The sequence below is a fragment of the Scyliorhinus torazame genome, chromosome 28, assembly GCF_047496885.1.
Source record: "Scyliorhinus torazame isolate Kashiwa2021f chromosome 28, sScyTor2.1, whole genome shotgun sequence".
NCBI classification, from domain to species: domain Eukaryota; kingdom Metazoa; phylum Chordata; class Chondrichthyes; order Carcharhiniformes; family Scyliorhinidae; genus Scyliorhinus; species Scyliorhinus torazame.
Window position 1 is genome coordinate 3,406,714 of NC_092734.1, and position 25,140 is coordinate 3,431,853.

Sequence of the window (25,140 nt, forward strand, 5' to 3'; positions counted from 1 at the left end):
GCTGGTAATCTGGCAGAGCAGGTCACACTCGCATAATACAATCTGCCTGATATTTATTCCATTGACTGCAATGAGATGAAAATCAAGTGTGTATTGCGCTCCACCAGATTGCCAACCAGGCAGTGAATCTGAGAATGGACCACAAACTCTTGAACGATTATTGGATAAGACTGCATCTTTCACTCTGTGCAATGTTTCTCTTCACTGGGGGTTTCTACAGGACGTTGAGGATTATGGAACCTTGTTGGCTGAATATCCCCCGTTGTCGATATCTCGCTGACCTTTCAGTGCTGGATTCAAACACAGATTGTTCAGTTTGATAGAATGTCTGTGATGTCAGGGATTTGGGCCTTGATGTGAGGTAGGAACATTGTCACCCGTTGATGGATCTGTAGAGCCTCAGTCACACCCCACCTACTGAACTGCATTCAGTTCTTAGGCACTGCGCCTCAGGAAGGACATGTTGGCTTTGGAGGGGGTGCAACGCAGATTCATAGAATGACACCAGGGTTTAGAGGATTAAATTATGATGGGAAGTTGCATAAACCTGTTTTTTTTTTCCCTTAAATGTAAAAACATTGAGGGATGATCTGATCCTTTGGGCATAAAAATGAAGAACAAGGGAGGACTAAACTGAAAATTAAACCCAGGCCATTCAGGAGTGAAATCCAAACACATTTTTGTGTAAAGGGTAGTAGAATTTGGAACTCTCCCAAAAATCTGGATGCAACGACAGCTGGAGCTGTAAGACCGAAATCAATAGATTTTTGTGAAATAAGGAACCATGGCACTTAAATGGAGTTGAAGCTGAGATCTGCCATAATGCCAGTGAATGGTGGAACAGCGCTGCAGGCTGAATCACCTGCTCCTCTGTTGTTCAGTGCATGTTTGAGTATTTTACATAGGTAGGGCACAGTCCCACATCTGTTGTCAAACTTTGCCTGGGCCCAGGATTTCACCATTCTTCTAGTTTCTGTTAGTTAAATGATTTCAAAGAAGGAGACTGTGGAATCACAAAATCATAATTAAACACAAAAGAGTGTAGTTTGCGCACATTGCCATGTTTGTGACGGCTCTTCCCAGAATCTAACTGCTCAGTTCTCATTTTCCTGCCCCAGAATGCAGTTCAGTTATATCTGTCGTATCCCTCAATTGAGGTTGTGGAGGCTTTGACATCGAGCTGGACTGCTGCCTTGGATTTTGATGGACAAATGTGAAAAATTTTCCAATAAAAACTAGTAGGAGTAAATGTAGAGACTTCTGTTTACAGGTAAAGTTTCCACTTTTATTCCTTCTCCTCTCGTAGACAACATATCACACCTTTTACTGACTGTGTGAGGAGAGTACGATGTTCCTGGGAATGTGTGATTTCAGCCTGTGACAGTCAAACTGACACCTGTACCAGAGCTGGGCAGGCAAGCAAATGCTTTGCTTCACATTTGTAATGACAGTTCCATTTCTTGCTGCTGAAACTCCAGTAAATTGGTGACCAAAGCAACTTCTCTGATCGGAAATGAAATCTCACCCAGATTCTGTTTCTCTGGCTCCACTGATTGATATGAAAGACAGGGCTTGTGTTTAACACTTGATTTGAATTCGGACTGGAATAGGCAGCTGCATTTTTGTTGATTGTGTTTGAAATTCCCAGAAATGCCCTCCATTCCACCCGTCATTCATTGGTGGTTGTGTGCGAGGCACTGGGCAGTGTGCGACGGTGATTAAAGTAAATTGTAGTTCCACATTATTCAATGTTACGTGTACAAATAGAATTAGTGTCACTGACAGAAGAATTTATTTGGCAACATGGCCTTTTTATAAGATTCACACCTGCAAGGCACAATTCTGCTCAAGACATCTTTCCCTATTGTAACTATAAAGTCTCAATAATATGGACCATATTTGTGCATTCTGCAGCTGGCAATAAACTTGCTTTTGGTTCAGACACATGAAAGCTATATTGTTAAAGTAGTTTTCTCTGCTTCTCTACTGAGCATAACAGTGGTTTTCAAAGCCTCCCCCCAAAAAAAACACTACATCCTGTTCGGACCTCTGATCGATCATATGGCCCTAATGAAATAAGCATTGTCATTGCAACAATATTTGTTTTATTAGGAATCAGCAGCAGAAATAATGATCCAGTAAATTAACACAAAAGGAAAAGCCCAGAATATGAATTTCCTCAGTGTACTGAAGGTGTTTAATCTCGTATTCTCCAGGCAACCTCAATACTAATAATCTTTATTATTGTCACAAGTAGGCTTACATTAGCAATGACGTTACTGTGAAAATCCCCCAGTCGCCACATTCCGGCGCCTGTTCAGGTACACCGAGGGAGAATTCAGAATGTCCAATTCTCCTAACAGCACGTCTTTCGGGACTTGTGGGAGGAAACCGGAGCACCCAGAGGAAACCCACGCAGACACAGGGAGAACGTGCAGATTGCACAGACAGTGACCCAAGCCGGGAATCGAACCTGGGGCCCTGGTGTTGTGAAGCAATAGTGCTAACCACTGTGCCACCTTGCCGCCCCAAGTCTGTGTTCTATGAAAAGCTGTAATGTAACGTACTGTTCTTTCATTTTGAGCACACAGTTCCTGTGACAATAATTTTGAAGAAATCTGAATGATTTTATGATGATGTTTCACTCAGCATTCAACAGCATAGTATGGGGTTTGTTAGACGTTCAGCTGCTGTTGAATAAAGAGTCAAAGGTACTGCTCCTTTTACAAACACCTTTATTCCACTTTAACACTCTGCACAAAACTCTATCTTCACACCACCTGACACAAAGGCTACCTAGAACATAGAACAATACAGCGCAGTACAGGCCCTTCGGCCCACGATGTTGCACCGAAACAAAAGCCATCTAACCTACACTGTGCCATTATCATCCATATGTTTATCCAATAAACTTTTAAATGCCCTCAATGTTGGCGAGTTCACTACTGTAGCAGGTAGGGCATTCCACGGCCTCACTACTCTTTGCGTAAAGAACCTACCTCTGACCTCTGTCCTATATCTATTACCCCTCAGTTTAAAGTTATGTACCCTCGTGCCAGCCATTTCCATCCGCGGGAGAAGGCTCTCACTGTCCACCCTATCCAACCCCCTGATCATTTTGTATGCCTCTATTAAGTCTCCTCTTAACCTTCTTCTATCCAACGAAAACAACCTCAAGTCCATCAGCCTTGCCTCATAAGATTTTCCCTCCATACCAGGCAACATCCTGGTAAATCTCCTCTGCACCCGCTCCAAAGCCTCCACGTCCTTCCTATAATGCGGTGACCAGAACTGTACGCAATACTCCAAATGCGGCCGTACCAGAGTTCTGTACAGCTGCAACATGACCTCCCGACTCCGGAACTCAATCCCTCTACCAATAAAGGCCAACACTCCATAGGCCTTCTTCACAACCTTATCAACCTGGGTGGCAACTTTCAGGGATCTATGTACATGGACACCTAGATCCCTCTGCTCATCCACACTTACAAGAACTTTACCATTATCCAAATATTCCGCATTCCTGTTATTCCTTCCAAAGTGAATCACCTCACACTTCTCTATATTAAACTCCATTTGCCACCTCTCAGCCCAGCTCTGCAGCTTATATATATCCCTCTGTAACCTGCTACATCCTTCCACACTATCGACAACACCACCGACTTTAGTATCGTCTGCAAATTTACTCACCCACCCTTCTGCGCCTTCCTCTAGGTCATTGATAAAAATGACAAACAGCAACGGCCCCAGAACAGATCCTTGTGGTACTCCACTTGTGACTGTACTCCAGTCTGAACATTTCCCATCAACCACCACCCTCTGTCTTCTTTCAGCTAGCCAATTTCTGATCCACATCTCTAAATCACCCTCAATCCCCAGCCTCCGTATTTTCTGCAATAGCCTACCGTGGGGAACCTTATCAAACGCTTTGCTGAAATCCATATACACCACATCAACTGCTCTACCCTCATCTACCTGTTCAGTCACCTTCTCAAAGAACTCAATAAGGTTTGTGAGGCATGACCTACCCTTCACAAAGCCATGCTGACTATCCCTGATCATATTATTCCTATCTAGATGATTATAAATCTTGTCTCTTATAATCCCCTCCAAGACTTTACCCACTACAGACGTGAGGCTCACCGGTCTATAGTTGCCGGGGTTGTCTCTGCTCCCCTTTTTGAACAAAGGGACCACATTTGCTGTCCTCCAGTCCTCTGGCACTATTCCTGTAGCCAATGATGACATAAAAATCAAAGCCAAAGGTCCAGCAATCTCTTCCCTGGCCTCCCAGAGAATCCTAGGATAAATCCCATCAGGTCCCGGGGACTTATCTATTTTAAGCCTGTCCAGAATTGCCAACACCTCTTCCCTACGTACCTAAATGCCATCTATTCTATTAGCCTGGGGCTCAGCATTCTCCTCCACAACATTATCTTTATCCTGAGTGAATACTGACGAAAAATATTCATTTAGTATCTCGCCTATCTCTTCAGACTCCACACACAATTTCCCATCCCTGTCCTTGACTGGGCCTACTCTTTCCCTAGTCATTCGCTTATTCCTGACATACCTATAGAAAGCTTTTGGGTTTTCCTTGATCCTTCCTGCCAAATACTTCTCATGTCCCCTCCTTGCTCGTCTTAGCTCTCTCTTTAGATCCTTCCTCGCTACCTTGTAACTATCCATCGCCCCAACTGAAACTTCACACCTCATCTTCACATAGGCCTCCTTCTTCCTCTTAACAAGAGATTCCACTTCCTTGGTAAACCACGGTTCCCTCGCTCGACGCCTTCCTCCCTGCCTGACCGGTACATACTTATCAAGAACACGCAGTAGCTGATCCTTGAACAAGCCCCACTTATCCAGTGTGCCCAACACTTGCAGCCTACTTCTCCACCTTATCCCCCCCAAGTCACGTCTAATGGCATCATAATTGCCCTTCCCCCAGCTATAACTCTTGCCCTGCGGTGTATACTTATCCCTTTCCATCATTAACGTAAACGTCACCGAATTGTGGTCACTGTCCCCAAAGTGCTCTCCTACCTCCAAATCCAACACCTAGCCTGTTTCATTACCCAAAACCAAATCCAACGTGGCCTCGCCTCTTGTTGGCCTGTCAACATATGAAACCCTCCTGCACACACTGTACAAAAAACGACCCATCTATTGTACTCGAACTATATCTTTTCCAGTCAATATTTGGAAAGTTAAAGTCTCCCATAATAACTACCCTGTTACTTTCGCTCTTATCCAGAATCATCTTCGCCATCCTTTCCTCTACATCCCTAGAACTATTAGGAGGCCTATAAAAAACTCCCAACAGGGTGACCTCTCCTTTCCTGTTTCTAACTTCAGCCCATACTACCTCGGAAGAAGAGACCCCATCTAGCATCCTCTCCGCCACCGTAATACTGCTCTTGACTAGCAGCGCCACACCTCCCCCTCTTTTGCCTCCTTCTCTGAGCTTACTAAAACACCTAAACCCCGGAACCTGCAACATCCATTCCTGTCCCTGCTCTATCCATGTCTCCGAAATGGCCACAACATCGAAGTCCCAGGTACCAACCCATGCTGCCAGTTCCCCTACCTTGTTTCGTATACTCCTGGCATTGAAGTAGACACACTTCAAACCACCTACCTGAACACTGGCCCCCTCCTGCGACGTCAAATCTGTGCTCCTGACCTCTATACTCTCATTCTCCCTTACCCTAAAACTACAATCCAGGTTCCCATGCCCCTGCTGCATTAGTTTAAACCCCCCCAAAGAGCACTAACAAATCTCCCCCCCAGGATATTTGTGCCCCTCAGGTTCAGATGTAGACCATCTTGTCTGTAGAGATCCCACCTTCCCCAGAAAGAGCCCCAGTTATCCAGAAACCTGAAGCCCCTTTACATATCAGTGTCAATTATTGGATACTTAACATAAATGAGACAACTAATTGGAATGTCTCTTAACCCATTACTTAACAGTCTCCCCTTCCTTGGGGAAAAAAATTATTAGGTGAAAACAAAATTACAAGAAACTCAAAAACACATACACAATTTCCCCCCTTCTTTTTTTTTCATTCTTTTTTGGAAGAAAAAAAAAACAGTCACAGAAACAGGTGTCCTTCATTAACAATATCCAAAGGTTTCTGTGAACTAGCCCCTCTTTTTGTAAAACAGTCTGACAATTTATAGCTACTGTCAACCCATTTAATTTCTGCTATCTCCCCTCTGTCCAACATCTGCTTCAAACTTGCGATATCTATCCTTAACCTTTTTTTCATTGACACTTTTGTAGAGTGCACATTTTCCCACAGGGATTTATTGTCAATGTGACAGTCAATAGGTATATTACCCAAATCCCCTAATCCCAAAATTTCTCTCAATATCATACTTATATAAAAGGCCATATCCACCGCCTCTACAAGGCTTAATGTCTCAGCAGCCAAAGTGCTTTTTACCACTCTCCTTATTTTCATTGTTTCCCACACAAGCGGGCAACATTTACCATTGTTCCCCAAAAGGAAAATTATAAAACCTCCTGCGCTTGAAACCCCATCACATAAATTTGCATAGGATGTATCACTATAAACTATGAGTTTCAAGTGCCTAAGGTCACCTAAAACCAGGAACCTCAAAACACACTCCTGCATTTTTAGTTTGGCCAACGCTTTATTTGCTCTTATTATGTCTTCCACTTTGGGATCATTCATTTTTGTACTCAACTCTAAGACATCAAAACTCACCTCCGGTCTAGTCTGTCTACCTAACCAGTTCAGTTGCCCAATTAAACTTCGCAGTTGCTCTTTTTCCATCTTTGAAACCATTGCGTCTTTTTGTGAAACTCGGCCCCGACTAATTGCTATTGGGCTGATGCTTTCCAAATAAGATTGCTGACGTAAATTTGCCCCTAACTTAGTCTGTCCGATTCCCAGTCCAATATATTTAAATGCACCGGAAACCTGACTTACAACCCTGAACTCTCTCCTCAAACCAGAGATTACAATAGCTTCAAAATCACTAGTCCCACCCCACAAAAAATCATCGACATGCATCATAAAGATGCCAGAAATATTTCCTTTATAGTGCCAGTAAAACATTGCTTTCAACTGGCAACAGCCTAACTTTAGCAAAACTGACCTTACCGAAAAATACCAGACTCTAGATGCATCATTTAATCCATATACACATTTGTTCAACTTACAGAGTACCCCTTCTGTGTTAGCTGCTTCTTTAGGAGGATGGAGAAAAACGTCTCTCTGGAGCTGATGTCCCTGCAAAAAGGCAGCTTTTATATCTATAGATTTGCATTCCCATGCCTTTGTGCCTAATAGAGCCAAGAAGATCTTTAAAATAACCTTTCCTGCCACAGGTGAATCTACCCTTACACCCTGATCTTCTAAGTTTTCTTCAAATCCCCTCGCAACAAGCCTGCCTTTGCCTTATAAGTTCCATCCGGAAGAACCTTTTCTGTGTAAATCTATCTGTGGGATAGAGCTCTTTGTCCCCTATCCGGTACTTCCGTGCATACCCCAAATTCAGTCCAACTATGCAGTTCTTGCTGTTTGGCATCTTTGATAATTTTTTCATCTAATTTATTGGAAGCCACCAAAATCTCACATGCATGTGGGCTTCTACTCCTAATAGTATTCGTAGTCTTACTCATGTTCCGAGACCTTGATAAGCTATGTCCCCTCTCCCGCCTGGTATCTCGTTCTGTACTGCTACTGCTTGATCTTTCCCTTCTGCTGTGGGATGTCTTTTCAATAGTTCTCAACTTTTTCCTGCGGACCTGTTCACTATCCGATGTACTATCTGAACTGGCACTGCGTTTCTGTGCTCTCCATTTTTGAACTTCGTGTTCCCAATCCATTGTCTTGACTCCTTCCCCTGAATGCTGTACATTCAGCCAATGTTTATACTTTCCAGTGGCCTTCCCTGCTCTACTAATAACAGTTGCATCCTTCCATTGACTAGACTCTTCAGGCAAGTATGTCACTTTTGCACCAATGTTTGGCAGTTGTCCTTTCGGAAAAATGGCCTGTTCTAATTCAACAGAAGTGTTGTGTTCTGCTACAGAAACCCTGTCTATATCAGCTAACTGGTCCTCATAGTTCTGTAACACGTGCGTACGAGATGACTGGTTCCTCATCATGTCTGTTTGCTCTGTCTAAATTTGAAAATTTGTAATCTGTACCCATTATCCTTGATGAATGGACCCTCACAGTTTGATTGCCATGTTGCAAAATAATTGTTTTGCCATCTATGCCTATGATCTTCCCTGGGCCTTTCCATTCATTAAAATTGTCTCTTATAGTATACTATGTCTCCTTGCTCAAAAACGGTATTTGATGGCCGTACATTATGTCGTAAAGCTCTGCGAATTCTTTCAGAGACTTCTGCTTCCAAAAAAGCTTTTCTACTGCTATATAATGCATTTAAATGCTCAGCAAAGGCAGAGCTAATTGTAGTCCCTTCCCAAGCTGGAGGCTGGTCATCCAAAATGGACGGAAGTTTAGGATTTCTACCAAACACTAATTGATAGGGACTATAGCCCCCAACCATCTGCAATGAATTCTTTGCATGTACCACCCAAGCTAAAGCTGAATTTAGCCTGCAATTTTGTCTATCTGCCAAAATTTTCCGGAGCATGTCATCTATTACCGCATGATTTCTTTCACACACACCATTTCTAAATGGGCGTTCCGCAGCCGTATTCATAACTGTGATATTCATGTTTTCACACATATCCCTAAACTCATCATTAGCAAATTCTCCCCCATTGTCCGTAAGGAATTTTGCCGGTGGGCCCATTCCTGTCCCTATCCATTTTTCCATGATTTGATCCAGAATTACTCTCTTTTCTTTACTTTGTACAATCGTTGCTAAATCTACAAAATGCAAAATAAATATATTATTGGCTTTATCCCAGAGCCTAAATATACCATTTGTAAATAAAACTTTGTTCTTACTTTTACTCGGTTTGGACTCCCACATCCTTATTAAAGTTGGATCCACTCTTGTTGGAGATGGGCATTGCCTGGCACTTGTGTGGCGTGAATGTAACTTGCCACTTGTCAGCCCAAGCCTGGATATTGTCCAGGTCTTGCTGCATTTGGACATGGACTGCTTCATTATCTGAGGAGTCGCGAACATTGTGCAGTCATCCGCAAACATCGCCACTTCTGACCTTATGATGGAAGGAAGGCCATTGATGAAGCAGCTGAAGATGGTTGGGCCGAGGACACTACCCTGAATAACTCCTGCAATGATGTCCTGGAGTTGAGATGATTGACCTCCAACCACCACAACCATCTTCCTTTGTGCCGGGTATGACTCCAACCAGTGGAGAGTTTTCCCCCTGATTCCCATTAACTCCAGTTTATTTAGGGCTCCTTGATGCCACACTCGGTCAAATACTGCCTTGATGTCGAGGGCAGTCACTCGCTCCTCACCTCTGAACTTCAGCTCTTTTGTCCATATTTGAACTGTAATGAGGTCAGGAGTAGAGTGACCCTGCGGAACCCAAACTGAGCGTCCGTGAGCAGGTTATTGCTGAGTGCCGCTTGATAGCGCTGTTGATGACAGTGTAGGCTGATGAGGCGGTAATTGGCTGAGTTGGATTTGTCCTATTTCTTGCGTACAGGACATACCTTGGCAATTTTCACATTGCCGGGTACTTGCCAGTGCGCTGGCTGTACTGGTACCGCTTGGAGGAAGGAAGCCAACGTACTGCAGTCAAACTTGCAGATGACACAAAAGTAGATGGAAAGGCAAGTTGTGAGAGGGATACAAACATTTGCAAAGAGATATTGACAGGTTAGGTAAGTGGGGTAAATGTTGGCAAATGGAGTATAATGTGGGAAAATGTGAAGTTGTTCATTTTGGAAGGGAGAACAAAAGAACAGAGTTTTATTTAAATGGAGAAAAACTGCAGAAAGCTGCAACATAAAGGGACTTGGGGGAAATTGTGCATGGAACAGAGAAATCGGGCACACAGGGCACTCATGTTGTTCTTTTTCTAAGGGGGTTGGAGTGAGACCACATCTGGAGCCCTGTGAGCAGTTTTGGGCCCCTTATTTAAAACAAGATATTGGGTGTGATCAGCGTCGAGTTAAGTGGAGTGTCTCGGCGGCTGCAGTGCTGAATAAGATCCCGCTATTCAACGGTACTTTCCCGTTTTTGTTTGTCTTGGTGAGGAATGCCCGTCGAGGCCACATTCTCGCCAGTGTAGGAAGACTACTCGGTGATCAGGGCACCATTTTTAAAGGCAGCCCTGATCTTGCGACATCCCTCAGCGATGCCACCGCGGCCTCTGGACCTCCCCCCCCACTGCACCCAACATACCTCTTCTGGGGGTCCTCGACCCCCCCACCCATTCCATCTCTTCAGGGCAAGGCACCCCAGGCGCGAACCTTAAGACGGGCAACCAGGCGCCTGGGCACCTTGACCCTGACACCTGGGCACCCAAGGTCTCTGAAGAAGAAGAAGGTGAGTCATTTGAAATTGAAACGTTGGTTATGATCTGGTGGCCCCTTCACCCTGGGCACAAATCCTGTCATGGCTGCTGAATGTCACGAGCAAATGGGATTTGCACTGGCGAGATCTCAATTTGAAATCTTTATCGCCACCCACTGATGACGTGATCAGGTTGATGCCCAACGTGAGCGCGGACCTGGTACCATGAATTTAATTAGAATTAAATGGCTTCATGTTATTGTGTCCACCAACGATGGTGTGACATCATGCAGGCGTGAATCAGTGCTGCCCCTCCATTTGGGGGGGGGGAAGCTCCCCTTATGTGCGGTCGGGTGGAGTGGGGAGAGCCTCGATGACAATGTGGAGGGGGGTGGGGGCCTACTGACAGCGTGGAGGGGACAGGGTGGCTAATGGCAGTGTGGAGGGGGCTGGGGAGAGCCTTTCAAACCCCTGCCAATGCCCCTTCTGATCTGTCCATATCTGTGCAAATGACCAGTCACCCTGCTCCTCATAACAGATTCAAGCAACTCCTCTGAAACAGATATTAAACTAAAGGGTCGATAATCACCTGTTTTTTTTCTCCCCCACCTTCCTTAAATAATCAACGACATTAGAAGTTTTTCAATGCAAAGTAACAATTTGTCATGGGGAAATTATTATACAAAATAATCTCAGGAGACCCAGGTGTAGAATGATCGTTCATTCGCCAATGTGTTCAGCGAGCAGACCTTCCGAGAAGGATCTGTGCAGCTGACTCTCACCCGGTTGAGAAGTCGAGCAATACTTACACATTGTGGGTCACGTAGACATGGCATTATTTACATTGGAATATTTTCTGGTGCAGACCATTACATTACACAAGTTACAGAGGAACTATTTTTCACCCTTATCTTTCTGTGGTTCCTCTCTAATCTCTCTCCTTTGTTGACAATCAGTTTGGCTCGGCCAGCAGTGTCGGCTACCATGGGTCGTAGAAAACAAGTTTCAGACTGTAAAAAAATAAGTTACTGATATGGGCCTTGCACGTGCCTGAGAGAACAAGTTTCACACTGTAAAAGGACAAATTACTGGAAAACAAAACACTGGAAAGCAAGTTACTGAGATGGCCATTTTGGGTGTCTGGGTCCTTTGTCACATGAGCATGTTGCCGAGTGATGTATTTACACTGAGTTTGAAATTTTCCTTCACCTCTCTAAAACACTATAGAAGTTCACAAAGCTTTTCTAAGATCCTTTCATCGACTATAATTATTGTCTTCCCCATGAAATCATTGTAATTAAACTGGATTCACTAGTTCCCCTCTTACACAATTCCTGAATCAACAGAGTTTTGGAAGAGGGATTAGCTTTCACAATTTTCTCACCTATTTCCATGAATATCCCGAGTTGAAGCATCAGATCCTTAGATCTGTCTCAGGGGCCTGAATTGTAAATTTGCAAACCCCACCACCCACGCAATGTAGAGTAGGGCGTGATGATGTTGTGTCAGTAATATGGGGCGCGATTCACCAGAAAACGTTCTATGCCCGGTTTCGGGCGAGTTTAGCGGGTGTTCCTCGACGGCTGCAGCGCTAGGAAACATCTCGTTATTCAACGGCACGTTGCCATTTTTATGGCCTTGCGGAGTTTCTCTCTGCCGAGATGGCGGAAGCTCGCCAGCAGGAAAGGTTCCTCGCAAATCAGGGTGCCATTATGGAAGGCAGCACCAATCGACCCTCCCCTACCTTCCGAACCTAGGAGAAGCCCCCAGGAACCCCCCCTCAGACCCCCTCTACCTGGCAAGACCCCCCCAGCACTGCCAGCTTGGAACCCTGGCAGCACACCTGACAATCTGGCAGTGCCACCCAGGCACCCTGGCTGTGCCACTGCCAAAGTGCACGGGTAGCACTGTCAAGGTATCTGAGTGGCAGCAGAGTACTAAGGTACCACCTTGCCCAGAGCCCGACCACCCGGGGGTCTCCAATTGTCTGGGAAACTTCCAGGTGTCATCAGACTGGTCCATGTTTGTGTGGACCAGTGCTAAACGGGGACGTGACAAGATCTCCCAGGCTTGGCCATTGAATACTGGGCTCCAGAAGAATCTGTATGGCTCATTTAAATATGCTAATCTGGGCCACGCCCAGTGTGGGCAGCATCTAGATCATGATGTCTCGTGAGGTTCCGTTGGAATTCACTCCCTAACAGCACGGTGGGTGTACCTCCACTGCATGGACTGCAGCGGTTCCAGAAGGCAGCTCACCACCTTCTCAAAGACAACAAATGCTGGCCACGCCAGCGGAGCCCACGTCTTGTAAAAATGAATTTGTTAAAAAGCAACTTGTTAACAACCCAATTGTCTTCAATTTTTTGTTGTCCCCTGCAGTTTTTCAGGGGTTGGAGTTGAAACTGTTTGGCAGTGTTTTACAGCAGCTATGATGAGTCAGTACAAGGGCAGGAGAAAAGGCCTGGCACTGGGACCATGGCTGAAGGTACCAGCAGAATCTTCTGGGGGAGGTAGCAACTTCTGTATGTTTTGTTTATAAGTATTTCTTCTATGTTTTTAGGGCCATCAGTAACAAACAATTACTATTCTGAGAGTAAAAGATCTTTATCATTCTAGCCGGGTCTGACCTCCTGGCATTACCCCTCTTCTGCATGACATCCCGGCCTACAGGACCAGCTGGGAGTGACACCTCCCTTCGCATCTCTAATTGGCCACGAATTTACCTCTGGCATCGCTTGATTGAATGAGCTGGGCAGGAGTGAGAGAATCACTGACTTTCCATCCCACCTCCCTCACCCCATCGAGGACTAACATCCAGTCCATTGTCTCCTCAATTGTCGTTTTCTGCTCTGTATTAAATCCAGTAATTTCTGCCCTGATGTATTTTTATTTTTTCTGCTATCTCTCGCTGCTACTTGAAGATAGTTGGAGACAATTATTTGGCAATTCTGCCGTTTCCTTATTTTCAATTACAATTTCAGGATACAAGATGGAATATCAGGACAGGTACTTGGTCAAGGTGGTAAGTGTTAGTGAGTGTCTTAAAGGACGCCTGGGATGTGGAGAATTTTAGAGGAGGAATTCCAGGATTTGCAGATTAGACAACTTGGCCGTCAGTGATGGAACAATTAAAATCGTGAAGGCAGTGAAATGGAGAGAGGCAAAGGAATCTTGGTGTTTCATGCATGAATCACAAAAGGTTAGAGTGCGGGTACAGCAAGTAATTAGGAAGGAAATAGAATGTTGGCCTTTATTGTAAGAGGGATGGAGCATACACATGGGAAAGCATTGTCTCACTGGACATTGAAGAGACCTGCAGTACTTAATGCCGATTTGGTCTCCTTATTTAATGAGGAATCTACATGCTTTGGAGGTATTTCAGAGAAGGTTAATTCCTAATAATAACAATAATTGCTTATTGTCACATGTTGCTTCAATGAAGTTACTGTGAAAAGCCCCTAGAATGTCTTATGAGAACAAAAATGAACAGGCTGTGCCTGTATAAATTGGAGTTTGGAAGAGTGAGAGGTGATCTTACTGAAATATAGGCGATTCTGAGAGGATATTTTTCCTCGGGGGAATCCCGAACTGGGGTCTGTCATAATGTACACCAGTATATCATGGTGCAGACACACACTGATGGACACACAGTGGGACCAATCAACATACACAACACCGCAGCCAATCACCAGTGAGAGCACACTCACTATAAAGACAGGGGGCATCAGAGTTCCCGCTCATTCTAGTAGCAGCTAGCTAGGAGGACAGAGCTCACAGCCTGCAACACAGGCATTCACCATGTGCTGAGTGCATCGACTGATTAGGACAAGGCAAAGGTCTTTAGTTAAAGCTAGTAATGTATCAACCCACAGTCTGAGTATGTTTAAACATTTAATGATTCAATAAAATAGTGTTGCACTATTTCAAGTGATGGTGACCTGTATGTGATCCAGAACACCCAACACATCATGATACCAGGTGTGGTGGGATACTAGCACTTCTTAGACCTACCTGCAAGTGATCTGCCTTCCGCCAGCATTCCGTCATCCTGCAACATGGACAACATCAGCCCGCCGCCGCCGCTCCGCATCGCCGGCAACCTCGGGGCAAACTGGAAGATTTTCAAACAGCGCTTCCAGCTCTTCCTCGAAGCCACGGACAGGGAGGGTGCCTCGGACACCAGGAAGATTGCTCTTCTCCTCTCCACGGCCGGGGACCATGCCATCCACATTTTCAATTCTCTCACCTTTGCAGATGATGAAGATAAGACGAAGTTCAAGATGGTTCTCCTCAAGTTTGACACTCACTGCAGCGTAGAGGTGAATGAAAGTTTCGAATGCTATGTGTTCCAGCAGCGTTTGCAGGGTAAGGATGAACCTTTCCAGTCCTTTCTCACGCACCTCCGCATCCTTGCGCAATTTTGCAGCTACGGGCCCACCTCCGACTCCATGATATGCGACCAGATCGTTTTCGGTGTTCAGTCAGACCCCCTACGCCAGCAGCTCCTCAAAGTAAAGCAGCTCACCCTAGCGACCGCCATCGAGACCTGTGTCTTACATGAAAACGCCACGAGTCAGTATTCCCATATACAAGAGGCTGAAATGGTGCAGCAAGGTCCCCACGAGGCGGAACGGGTCCAAGTGATTGAGCACCTCCAGTGACTCAGCCTGGATGAGGGCGGCCATTTTGCCCGCTTTTCGTGAGCTCCCGTACTTGTACGCACCAAACGAGGGGACGGCGACGTTGAGGAACGTAATGCGCAGGCGCGCACCACTCACGACCGCACCGCGCATGCGCGGTGGCACAGCGAACGTGCTGACGTCACAACGTGTGGCACCTGTGGCTCCGCCCATTTAAAGCGGCAATGCCCCGCAAAATCTCGACAATGCCTACGATGTGGAAGACTTGGCCACTATGCTGCCTGCTGTCGAGCAGCTCAGCCTGCCAACTCATATCGCTTCAGATAGCCTCGCAGGAACGTTCGGGCAATTCAACCCACGGTCACCAAGTCCGATGCGGGCCTCCCACACAGCAGTGACACCGAGGACCCGAAGGCACCTTTTTGAGTCGGTGTCATAACGACAAACAGGCTGTCCCCGAAGGAAAGACACCAGCCGCTGTCGGTATACAGCATCGATCCAGACGATGAGTGGTGTGCCACCCTGACGGTCAACCGGTCCCAAATACGATTCCGCCTGGACACTGGTGCCTCCGCCAATCTCATGGTGTGGTCTGCTTTCTAAAGCTTTCGTGTCAAACCAGCCATCCTTCCATCGGCCTGCCAGCTATTGGACTACAATGGCAACATCATTCCTGCTACCGGCTCGTGCCAACTTGAAGTGATGCACAAGTGACGGAAAGCCATCCTTCCTTTCGAGATCGTGGGCTCCTCGAAGGACACTCTGCTTGGCGCACAGGCGTGCAAGCTGCTGAACCTCGTTCAAAGAGTTCACTCTCTCTCTCCTGATGACACGTCTGCCTTCCAAGATGCTGACTGCAGGGCGCAACTCGACGCCATCATCGACCAGCACCGCGACGTCTTCGAAGGCATGGGCACGCTCCCATATACTTACAACATCCTACTCAACCAGAATGCCACGCCTGTGGTGCATGCACCTCGCAGAGTCCCAGCACCCCTGAAGGACCGCCTCAAGCAGCAGCTGCAGGATCTCCAAGACCAAGGAGTGATCTCCAGAGTTACGGAACCAACCGACTGGGTCAGTTCCATGGTGTGCGTAAAAAAGCCTTCCGGCGAGCTCAGAATTTGCATTGATCCCAATGATCTGAATCGCAATATCATGAGGGAGCATTATCCAATCTCCAAGCGCGAAGAGATCACATGCGAGATGGCTCGCGCCAAGCTCTTCACCAAACTTGACACCTCAAAAGGATTTTGGCAAATCCAGCTCGACAAATCCAGCAGGAAACTGGGTACCTTTAACACCCCCTTTGGCAGATATTGTTACAACAGGATGCTGTTTGGGATCATATCGGCTTCAGAAGTGTTCTACAGGATCATGGAACAAATGATGGAAGGCATTGAAGGTGTTCGCGTCTATGTCGACGACATAACCATTTGCAGGAGCATGTCAGTCGCCTCCAGCGCGTGTTCAAACACATACGGGAGCAGGGCCTACGCCTCAACAGAGCCAAATGCTCCTTCGGTCAGACGGAACTCAAGTTCCTCGGGGACCACATCTCTCAATTGGGTGTGCAGCCGGATGCGGACAAGGTGGGTGCTATCACAGCCATGAAAAAGCCAGAGGACAAGAAGGCGGTCCTCTGATTTCTGGGCATGGTCAACTTCCTAGGGAAGTTCATCCCTAACCTCGCCTCTCATACCACGGCTCTCAGGAACCTGGTCAGGAATACGACAGACTTCCAATGGCTTCCTGCCCACGAGCGCGAATGGAGAGAACTTAAAACCAAACTCACCACGGCCCCGGTATTGGCCTGTTTTGATCCAGTGTAAGAGACAAAAATTTTGACCGATGCCAGCCAATCCGGCATTGGGGCAGTGCTCCTGCAACGCGATGAGGCCTCATCATGGACTCCCGTTGCATATGCGTCACGTGCCATGACCCCCACGGAGCAGCACTACGCGCAGATAGAAAAGGAGTGCCTGGGCCTTTTGACCGGTGTCGTCAAGTTTCATGATTATGTGTACGGCCTTCCCGAATTCACCGTCGAGACCGACCATCGCCCGCTGGTCAATATAATACAGAAAGACTTGAACGACATGACGCCTCGCCTCTAGCGCATTCTGCACAAGCTCTGGCGATACGACTTCCAGCTGGTATACACCCCAGGCAAAGACCTCATCATTGCCGACGCTCTCTCCAGGGCAGTCAACACTCCGTGTGACCCAGCGGGATTCGTCTGCCAGGTTGACGCCCATGTGGCCTTTGTGGCCTCCAATCTACCTGCCACGGATGAACGCCTCATCCAAATTCACCGCGAGACAGCGGCTGACCCCCTGCTACAGCGTGTCATGTGCCACCTAACAGACGGGTGGCTCAAGGGCCAATGCCCGCAGTTCTACAACATCAGAGACTATCTGGTGGTAGTCGATGGTGTTCTCCTGAAACTGAACCACATTGTCATCCCGCACAGATGGCAGCTCATCTTGGAACAGCTACACGAGGGCCATCTTGGTGTGGAGAAGTGCTGCCGACAGGCCCGAGAGGCAGTGTACTGGCCCGGCATCAATGACGACATCGCCAACACGGTGCTCAACTGCCCCACTTGTCAGCGTTTCCAGCCGGCCCAACCACGTGAGACTCTACAGCCCCATGAGTTGGTCACGTCCCCTTGGTCCAAGGTCGGCATCGACCTGTTCCACGCGCTGGGCAGGGACTATGTTCTGATTGTAGACTATTTTTCAAACTACCCGGAGGTGGTACGTTTACACAACATCACATCGTCTGCAGTTATCTGTGCCTGTAAGGACACCTTTGCTCTACACGGCATCCCACTCACTGTGATGTCGGACAATGGTCCCTGCTTCGCAAGCCAGGAATGGTCCAACTTTGCCAGGAGGCATAACTTTGTGCATGTGACATCCAGTCCCCTGTACCCCCAATCCAATGGCAAAGCGGAGAAGGGAGTACCTATAGTCAAACGACTCCTATGCAAAGCTGCCGATGCTGGGTCCGATTTCTACCTCGCCCTGCTGGCCTATCGCTCAGCCCCACTGTCCACTGGCCTGTCGCCAGCCCAGTTACTCATTGGTCGTACCCTGAGGACGGCGGTGCCGTCCATCCATGTCCGAGACCTCGACCACGTTCCGGTCCTTCAACGAATGCAACTGTCTCGTGCACAGCACAAGGCGGCTCATGACTCCCGTGCAGCTGATCTCCCTGCTCTGGCGCCAGATGACAACGTCCGCATCCATCTTCCGGATGGTGGCTGGTCTGCAACCGCTGTGGTTCTTTGGCAGGTGGCTCCCCGCTCGTTCCTGGTTCGTCTACCGGATGGCTCCATTCTGCGCCGTAATCGACGTGCATTTTGTCTCGTTCCGCGCTCGCTACGTGATCCTCCACCATTGCTATGCCCATCCTGTTGCCCCTGACCTGGACTATGCAGAGATTCCGGTCACTCTGCACCCTCCTCACTCTGACGCAGTCCAGCCCGCTCCTCAGCCGGCGGCTCTCGACCCACCCTTGAGGCGGTCAACCAGAATTCGTCGCTCACCTCAGAGACTTAATTTGTGAACTTTGTGGACTTATGGACTTTCTGGTCTGTTCTGTTCTTCCGTTTAATCGTTCAAGTGGTTTGTATATGGTGTTCATCTCGTTATTCTTGTGACACACAGTTTTTCTGCACCAGGCACCTTCCCATGTAAATAACTTGTTTGTTATGTACATAGTCCTGTAAATATTTCACACACACGTAGTCAGGAACATTCACCACACACTATTTATATAAAAGGGGGGATGTCATAATATACACCAGTATATCATGGTGCAGATACACACTGATGGACACACAGTGGGACCAATCAACATACACAACACCGCAGCCAATCACCAGTGAGAGCACACGCACTATAAAGACAGGGGGCATCAGAGTTCCCGCTCATTCAAATAGCAGCTAGCTAGGAGGACAGAACTCACAGCCTGCAACACAGACATTCACCATGTACTGAGTGCATCAACTGGTTAGGACAAGGCAAAGGTCTTTAGTTAAAGCTAGTATCGTATGAACCCACAGTCTGAGTATGTTTAAACAGTTAATGGTTCAATAAAATAGTGTTGCACTATTTCAAGTGATGGTGACCTGTATGTGATCCAGAACACCCAACACATCAGGGTCACAGTTTCTCAGTAAGGAGTCTCCCATTTAACACAGAGATGAGGAAGAATTTGTTCTCTCAGAGTGCTGTTAATCTTTGAAATTCACTGGCCCAGAGAGCAGTGGAGGCTGTTGGGTAATTGGACATATACAAGGCTGAGTTAGACAGATTGTTGATCTTTAAGGGAGTCAAGGATTCGGGGGGGGGGGGGGGGGGAGGCAGGAAAAATAGAGCAACGGCCACAATTAGATCAGCCTTGGTCTTATTGAGTAGCGGATCAGCCTACTTCAGCTCCTATTTCTTATGTTCTTATTGGAGGGCAGAATTAGAGAGATTCAAAAAGGTTTTTTACAAGGATGGGGAAGACCAAGGCCCTGGAGGGATTTTAACACAAGGATGAGCATTTTAACTTTGAGGCTTTGCTGGACTGAGGGTTGATGTAAATCGGCAAGCACAGGGATGAGGGATGGACAGGAGTTGGTTAGAGTTTGGACACGGGCAGCATAGATCTGGATGAGCTGAAATTCATGGGTTGGGTGGGGTGGGGGGGGGGGGGGGGGCAGTTCCAGTGGTGACAGCCAGGACAGCATTTTAATAGTCGATCGTCGAGGTAGAAAAATGTCTGGATAAGGGTTTTGTAGCTGATGGATGGAGTCAAGAGGGGAGTCAGGCAATGGAAATTGATATCGGTGGAATTTGGGATGGAGAGGATTTAGAGTGTGTGAGTGTGTTGGCGGGATAAGGAGTTGAAATTAACAGCACAGACACCAGGAGCTGGCTGGACTGATACTGATTCACTGGAATTACAATGGCGACAATGGCAGTGTAAAGGCTGGTTCGAGTCAGCAGCTGTACAGCATGTTGTATCGAATCTGTGTGTCTGGGCAACGTCTGTTCACACAGGTGCACAAGGGACAGGTGGAATTCAAATTGGACAAGTAGTTATCCTCTGGAACTCATCCCAAGGAGTAACTGCACTTTCCAAGCTGCCCCTTCGAGAATATATTAGAGCTCTTCAAATATTTCAATTATGTGGAAGTGTTTTATAATTAATTAAAATATAATAAAATTCAGCCGTCCTTCCATAGTTGCTCCCACAGTACAGTGCAGCAGTTTAATTCTGATAATTGCCGTGAGTATTGTAAGAACATTGTGTGCATATTACATTTTTTCTCTCTTTCTGTAATTGGACTCATGTTCGCCGTTTAAATCTGTGAGCTTCCCAGAACAAGAATGGAAGCATGTTCTTTGGACAGTATGTGGGATATCCCGATGGCACCTTTGTGACGGAGCTGGGACTGGTTTTGGACAGCATGTGGGATATCCCGATGGCACCTTTGTGACGGAGCTGGGACTGGTTTTGGACAGTATGTGGGATATCCCGATGGCACCTTTGTGACGGAGCTGGGACTGGTTTTGGACAGTATGTGGGATATCCCGATGGCACCTTTGTGACGGAGCTGGGACTGGTTTTGGACAGTATGTGGGATATCCCGATGGCACCTTTGTGACGGAGCTGGGACTGGTTTTGGACAGTATGTGGGATATCCCGATGGCACCTTTGTGACGGAGCTGGGACTGGTTTTGGACAGTATGTGGGATATCCCGATGGCACCTTTGTGACTGAGCTGGGACTGGTTTTGGACAGTATGTGGGATATCCCGATGGCACCTTTGTGACGGAGCTGGGACTGGTTTTGGACAGTATGTGGGATATCCCGATGGCACCTTTGTGACGGAGCTGGGACTGGTTTTGGACAGTATGTGGGATATCCCGACGGCACCTTTGTGACTGAGCTGGGACTGGTTTTGGACAGTATGTGAGATATTTTGTGACGGAGCTGGGACTGGTTTTGGACAGTATGTGGGATATTTTGTGACTGAGCTGGGACTGGTTTTGAGACAGATGTTTCGGGGTGAATGGCAGAAATACAAACTCCTGAAACCGTAGATTTGACTCTTTCCAACAACCAGCATCACCCAACCCCCCAAAATTCCTCAGTCTCTGGCTTGATATTCAGCAAAAGAGAGGCTTGGTTATGAGCTGGAGCAATCTGGCGACTATTGTGCTTTGAGGCATCTGTTGCCACCCTTTGTAGGTGAGAGGCTGCTATGTTACTAGGAAAGGACTCTCCAGCATTTCAAAGTCAAGAGGTCAAAAAAGGGTAGGAATCATCTGCTGATTTCAATCTACTGCCTCCTTTCAGCTAATGAATCAGTGCTCCTCCATGTTGGACACAACTTGGAAGATGAAATTAAGGTAATAAACACACAATATACGACGGGTGTGTGATAACCCTCAGAAGCTTGATGAGTATGAGTTCAGCTGGGTCCCATTATCAAGTCTTTTGGATAGCCTTGCAAGTGAAGTAAGTGCAGTGAAAGCACAAGCTTGAGTGCTGGGAATACACTTAGTGCTTGGAATGCACTTACCTCTCTTTGATGTGGTCAATGTTTACAAACATTGGGGTTTCACCACTTAGGCCACTGAACAGTGAAGGGATATGAATGCATCAAAGCTGCAGATGGTTTTTACAAATTGTCAATCACAGACCACTAAAGCTTTGAAAATGCTTCCCACTGCCCCTGTCTGGACTCTTCTCTAGCTTCCAGACAAGCGGCCCTTTTCTGAGCGCATGGTGCTATGTGGGGTGGGGTCTGTGTGTGTGGGGGGCTCTGTCAAGGGGATTCCTACAGGCAGGGGTCCCTGTGGGCTCTGCCTATTACAGGGGTCCCTGAGGGGGCGGTCTGCCTATTACAGGGGTTCCTGACCTGAGCGGGGGAGGCCGGGTCACCACTTTACTTGGGGGTGGGGGGGGGAACCCAGACAATCTGGTGGTGGGGGTGGGGTGGGGGATGGCTGGCCATAGGACCTCGCAATCCGGCCTCCCGCTCGGGATGGCAGCCCCATAGCGGGATTACACCCCGCTTTCCACCCCAAGGGGATCGTAAAACTGGTGCAATTCCGCTCCAGCGGGAGGACAATCTCCCAAATGGAGAATCGAGCCCAAGGTGTTTCCCCGGTTGGAAGCCCAGAACCGGGAAGACACAATTCCTCCAAAATGAGGAGGAAACACTTCGGAGATGGGAAGAATTTTTTCTCCTCCGAGGATTGTGTACCCTCTATCCCAGAGGGTTGTGGGCCTGTTTAAAGCAGAGATAAATACCAATGACGAAATGTGGGGATAGCGTGCGGGGAAAAAAGGAATAAAGTGGGTGACCAGCCATGATCTTGTCAAATAGCGGAGCAGGCTGGAGGACCTACTCGAGGTCCTAGTTTGTCTCTTCAAGCATTCAAATCACCTACTATTTTATTTTTATTTTGACGAACTTCAATAAATCAATGAAGTTTTCTTGATCGGAATTTGGAATTTGGTGAGAAATGCCGGCCGTGCCAGCAATCCCGCCGTCCATGGAGAAACACAAGAATCCTGTGGCTGTCGCTGTAAAGGATACCGAGCAGCATTATTGCTGTGCAGCACCCTCACCAACAGGAGGCAGTCATTATCCCTCTTCCAGGAACTACACCAACAAAGGTTTATGTTTGTGTGGAGGGTTGGCTGCAGCTCCTGTCTGTGTGTATGCCCCCCTCCACCCCACACTGCACGCTGTAGGTGAGAAGTCTGCTGCAATTCCTTCCCATTTTCTAATCTTCACATGGACTTTATTATACTTATCTGGACAGTACTTTCTTTTTCTTTTTTTAAAATTTAGAGTACCCAATTAATTTTTTCCAATTAAGGGGCAATTTATCGTGGCCAATCCACCTACCCTGCACATCTTTGGGTTGTAGGGGTGAGACCCACACAGACACGGGGAGAATGTGCAAACTCCACACGGACAGTGACCCAGAGCCGGGGTCGAACCTGGGACCTCGGTGCCATGAGGCAGCAGTGCTAACCACTGCGCCACCGTGCTGCCCCTCTTATCTGGACACTATTGATGACTCAATGTTCTGGTACCTTTGCAATCAGTATGAGAAATATCAAGTACATTTCCCCTGCATGTTTTCTGCCTCTCTGATAATTCTTGTATTTTGTGAAGTTTTCTATTCGCAGCTCGCAATCACAGCATTCACCATGAGGCAATTTTCAAGCTGCCCAGTGTTTGATTGGTTCTTAAAGGCTTCGTTCCTACACAGCACATTCTGCCCGAATGCCCTGGACATTGATTCGCTATTTCAAAACCATGGTTTAAAATACATTACTGTTCTTCAAACGAAAAGTTAAAATTTCATACAATTGCAATAACTTAAGAAAAACAAATGAGCAATATGAAAGCGGGCAACTCATCAAATTCTGCTTTGATGCTGCTCCCTCTGCAGTTGGAAGTAGCCAGTGCGATTGGCACTCAATAATGGGGTAGGAGTGAGGGTTTAGTAGTGGAAGCTGGAGGCCTGCCCTCCCCATGGTCACCCTATCCCCCTGCAGCCTCACACTGTCAAACTGTGCTGTAGATTCAATCACAGTGAAGGACTCCTGGTATTGGGAGGTCAAACCACTCAATTTAACTGCAGAAATCAGCTGATGCTGCAAGGTTATTTAGTGTTTCGCTGATTAAATTAACATTTCAACAGCGTGGCAGAGGGCAATAGGGAGGAAACCAATTCATTTCTGCTTGTTTATTGGGGAAATATCAGGTACACAGACTGATCCTCTGAATCACAGTCAGGAGCAAAAGAAAGAGTGGAAAACCCAATCTGGCCATTTTTCAAAATATCTTTCTTCCTCTTATTAAACTAAAATTGTTCACAAATAATCTATATTTTAAAAATAATCAACTTGCACCAATTAATTGTCAAGACGTTTATTCTGCTTGACAAGCTGAAAATATTTCCACCGTATCCACATTTCACTCCAAAACCAACAGGCTGTGCCATTCAGTATGGGGAGGCTGGACCACAAAACTATAATGCGGGAGTTTGTCTGTCTGAATAAAGATGGAATGATTTGGCTCGTGAACAAATCCACATTGTAGCAACAGTGATGCGATGTTTGTTTCAATACCGTCTTAAAAAAAGATGTGTTGCATGACCCTAAATATTAAAGAGAAAAGTTAGGGTGGTTGTTCAGTCGCTTTACAAAAGGGAAGATACTCAGCAGATTTTCTGTACACAGTCCCCACACTTGTTCATAATAAGACTGATTACTGCAGCAGAACCAACCAGGGTGCAACAAGGTTGGCTGCTTTCCCCTGAGAGGCCATTCCCCTCAACAGTAGCCAAAGGGGTATATCTGTTTTGTAGGGGAATGGCCACAGGAGATTCTTGCACTGCCTCTCTAGATCTCGCTTGCTCTGCCTGGTGGTCACCGATTCCCTCCCTGCCTGTGGAGTCTGAGCCTGCGGTGTGACCACCTCTCTATACATGCTATCCACAACACTCTCCATCTCACGGATGCTCCACAGTGTCCCCAGCTGCCGCTCCAGCTCTAAAACCCAGGCTTCCACGAGCTGCAGCAGGAGACACTTCCTTCATGCATGCTTGGCCTGGGAACTGGAAAAGTTCCTGATCTCCCACACGTAGCAGGAAGAGCAGACCACGACTTGGCGCCCCACTGCCATGTCTTACCCTTTAAATTAAATTAATCCTTTTGTTATCAAATAATATTCACTAATATTAACTAGGGCCCTTCTTCTCTGCTCCTTGTTATTATAAAATATATAAATGTACTCATCCAATCAGCTCTTTTGATTTCCTGGTTCTGCTTCAGATTCACTTCTCCTTTATCCTCCCAGCTTCGTTCACCAATCAGCTTACCACTCATATCTGAAGATATTTTTCTCAAACTGAGCTCATTTCCTGAACAGCTCTTCCCAAACTCTCAGAGACTATTCTACATGGGGTTGAGTTTGCACTGGGTCGAGCCTTTGGAATGTCAAGAAAATAAATCTAACGTG

At 46.8% G+C, this 25,140-nt stretch overlaps 1 protein-coding gene and 2 long non-coding RNA genes across 3 annotated transcripts in view; 2 read left to right on the forward strand and 1 right to left on the reverse strand.

Annotated features, from left to right (window-relative positions):
* The window catches only part of LOC140403431 (glutamate receptor ionotropic, delta-1-like), a 1,359,932-nt gene that overhangs the window by 176,989 nt on the left and 1,157,803 nt on the right, over window positions 1–25,140 (forward strand).
* LOC140403475 (uncharacterized) overlaps window positions 1–25,140 on the forward strand; it is an 83,023-nt gene that overhangs the window by 38,020 nt on the left and 19,863 nt on the right. The window lies entirely within an intron of this gene.
* Window positions 24,039–25,140, reverse strand: part of LOC140403476 (uncharacterized) — a 33,386-nt gene continuing 32,284 nt past the window's right edge. The window contains exon 3 of the long non-coding RNA XR_011938335.1: window positions 24,039–24,277. This is a non-coding gene — a long non-coding RNA (uncharacterized lncRNA). The remainder of the gene's footprint in view (window positions 24,278–25,140) is intronic.